The sequence below is a fragment of the Eulemur rufifrons genome, chromosome 15, assembly GCF_041146395.1.
Source record: "Eulemur rufifrons isolate Redbay chromosome 15, OSU_ERuf_1, whole genome shotgun sequence".
In the NCBI taxonomy this organism is placed as follows: domain Eukaryota; kingdom Metazoa; phylum Chordata; class Mammalia; order Primates; family Lemuridae; genus Eulemur; species Eulemur rufifrons.
Window position 1 is genome coordinate 34,395,807 of NC_090997.1, and position 3,867 is coordinate 34,399,673.

Consider the following 3,867-nt stretch of genomic DNA (forward strand, 5'->3'; position numbering starts at 1 on the left):
AAGCATTAGCTGAGGAAGAGGAGGGAGGCAGCAACTTTCAGGTAGCACTGATTCTTGGACATACTCTGTCCTGGGTCGAACCCCACTGGCAGCAGGAATTCTGAATGTATTGGGGACCCCTCCTTAGGCCTTGTTAGGCCTCAAACACAATACAGTTCATCCAGAATTGCTGAAGACTGAAGATTCAGAAACAAAAGCTAAACACATTACTGAGGTCTTAATCATAGCAAAATGTGATAAACCATGTTGTGAAAAACTTTTATACATTGAAGCCATGACCATTCTGTGTCTATCTTACTCTAGCACAAAAATTTTTGGATGTTAAAAGATAGTTGTATTGTGTGAAAACTGTAGGATTCTGTCTGTTGTGTTACTGTCTATGGAAATGAGAGGGGTCTCCCATTTACACTTAGCCAAGTCCATTGGTTAATCCCAAATGGTGTCTTGAAGCACAATTTAGCTGAGCACTGAGTAGCACATGCTTTCTCAGTTCAAGTTTGTCTGCCTTCTTCAACATGTAGGGTTGATCAAGCTACTACTTAATTACAAACAGCCCTTGTATGAGATTAATTAAAAAATTTTGCTATGTCTGATCTAAATGTTTGCATTTTGTTCAACTAAATTAATATCTGCAGATTGCAAGTTTTGTTTAAAATAAGACATTTTATTTAAGTTTTTAAGTCCTTATCTCCTGTTCTAAGGTGCCTTTCTAACCTCCCATTGACTCAGTGATTCTGAAAGTTCTCAATGTGCAAGTAAAATAAGACTAAAAAGAGAGGAGGATATCAGGCACAAAGTGACTAATTCTCATGCCCATTTGCAAAGCAAAACTGTAAGGAATGATGAGACCTCGGCAACTAAATTAATGGATCATTTCATTCAACCAGATTAAGGAAATATCGTAAATATTAACTTATCTCCCCAGAATCTGATTTTTTTGCCTTAAATGACATGGTTGTGTTTTTGTAAGAGAAACTTAATTTAATATAATTATGTGCATTTAAGTGAGCAGTTCTAAAAGTCATGTATGACAATGCAACTGTCTGTTTCTTGAAAACAAATAAATCGGGAACATCATATCCATTTCAAGCTACCATTAAAATGTAATTTCCTTTGCTCTCTTTTACTGGGATTATTTGTTTTAAAGTAAAACATTAAAAAGATGTCTGTAAACAGCTAGTATGACTATTTTTATCTGGAACTAACTGACTGGTCCAATCAACAAAGCTGACTATGTACAGATTTTGGAATGAAATACAAAAATTATCTTTTTGCAGTGTTGCTGAAGAAATCTTTGGTAATTTGGAAAGGGGAGAGATTTGCATATGCTCTTGAAGGTATCATAAGAAACATTAATTTGATATTGATCATAACTCAGATACCAGCACACGTGAGTTTTGTGTTAACTATTATATAATAAAAGGGTTTGTAAACAAGTGATCAGAAACGGGGACCAGGTGCCCAAATGCTGCAGCCTTTGGCAACTCAGCACCTATCTAGCTCTGATCTACCAGGGCGGGGCTTCTGCTCCAAAGGGATCTTTTCCCCTTCTTCCCTAAAAGATCACATTCCTAGGCTGGGCGTGGTGGCTCACGCCTGCAATGCTACCACTTTGGGAGGCCAAGGCGGGAGGATCACTTGAGCACAGGAGTTCAAAACGAGCCTGAGCAAGAGTCTCATCTCAGAAAACTAGAAAAATTAGCCAGGCGTGGTGGCATGCTCCTGTAGTCCCAGCCACTCCAGAGGCTGAGGCAGGAGGATAGCTTCAGCCCAGGCGTTTGAGGTTGCCGTAAGCAATATTACACTACCACACTCTAGCCCAGGCAACAGAGTGAGACCCTGTCTTAAAAATAATAATGATAAAAATAAAATAAATTAAAAATCCCATTCCTTCTGTTCCACTAGCAATTTTGCACTAAGTGCCCAGGATTCATTCCAGTGGAATTATTTTCAAGGAGGCTTAGAATGTTAGAACTTTCGAATACAAAGCAAAAAAGCCCTAACAGAGGTATTTTAGATAGGAGTAGAAGAATGACTGAGTGTTATCCCGGAGGGACGAGAGAGCTTCCCACCATGGCTCTAAAGGGATCAAACGGGTATGTGTCTATTCTTTTTTTTTTTACATTAAATAAGTTAATTTTACCTTTGCCTTTGAATGTACACTTTGTAGCAAAGGAACAAGCAGTACTTCTAGAGTTTATGCATTCTCTTTGATAGATAATGAATTCTCTTTTTTTTCCAGAATATTATGGCGGTACAAAGGCTTTGGTTACATAAATTGCCTTTGCACCACATGAGTCACAGCTACAATGTGTCCAATCGCCCAGACAGCATGCACCTCACCCATTAGGTGCAAGTTTACCCCTCCCTATCTCCGCCCCCCCCACCTGCCCAACACTCAATGGATGTTCCTTCCATATATGTGCATAGGTTTTGATCAGTTAGTACCAATTTAATGGTGAGTACATGTGGTGCTTGTTTTTCCATTCTTGTGATACTTCACTTAGAAGAATGGGCTCCAGCTCCATCTAGGATAATACAAGAGGTATTAGTTCACCTTTTTTTGTATGTCTGAGTAGTACTCCATGGTATACATATACCACATTTCATTATTCCACTCATGGATTGATGGGCACTTGGGTTGTATCCACATCTTTAGGTATGTGTCTAGTCTTCTAGACAATTGAAAATACAATTGTGTATAGAACAGGCTTGACCAACTTAAAAATGTAAACTGCTTCCAAACATTTTTGGAGCTATTTTAGGCATACCTCCTACCCCCATCATTTAAAAGCAATATATACTTAAAATAATTATTCTACTCTAACCATTGATAAAAATAGATTCCCAGACCTTGAAATGGCTATTTTTATAGCTTCATTTCAACTCCAACAAGAATCTGGTACAAGTAAAAATTGTTTATTTGAAAAACTTAAATTTTTATTAATTATGAGACTTCTCCCTTAACCTAATTCCAAATTCCTGAGGTTTTCACCATATTTCAAAGCAGAAATTTATCAGATACATTATGCAAACTATAGATTTATGTACTGCCCTGAAAATCACAGCACCATAAAACAGGTGAATGGCAAATTTTCCTGCAGAAATAAATAGGAAAGCCAAAGGTACATTGGTATGATATATTACTCTTTGCCAATTCACATGATTTACTTCATTTCTGTCATAATTTTGGTAACTATCTTAAGTCCAGTATGCTCTAGGATAGGTATCAGGGTTCTAGGGTTCCCATACACTGTCACCATACCTGCATCTACTTTTAAAACTTTTCACCTATATAGTATTTTCCTTATCTTTGATGACACGCATCTCTTTCCATTACTTGCTTCTACTTCCTTCTCTTTTCCTTTGCCTACATTGCTGTGATTCACTTCGTATATTGCCAGTCCTTGCCCATATCTGTGCAGGTACTCACACCTTCCCCATGCTGCAGCTCAGGGTGCCACTTGCCCTTATATAAGCCATAAGGACATCACACCATGCATGCACCAAAAGCAAGATGTTTTTGAGAATTCCTGCTGTTCCTCACCGGAGCCCTCTGTCAATGCTGTTATCAGAGATCTCTCTGCTTGTCGGGAGGGAAGGCTAACACCATTCCAGTATGGGAACTCCTTGCTTTCAGAGCAAACTAATTCATCTGCTCTGTGTTCCCACGCCCCTAGCTGTCCCCAGTCGCACCTCCCCTGCCCCATATAGACAGCATCTCACTCTCACTCTTTCTCCTCATAAACATGCTTACCCCTCTCCCATGTTACTAGCAACTTTCCAGTACCCTCCCTTCCTCTTTAGTTTATCCTATACTTCATCTTCACTTTAGAAACAAACTCTGTACTTATAATATAAATTATA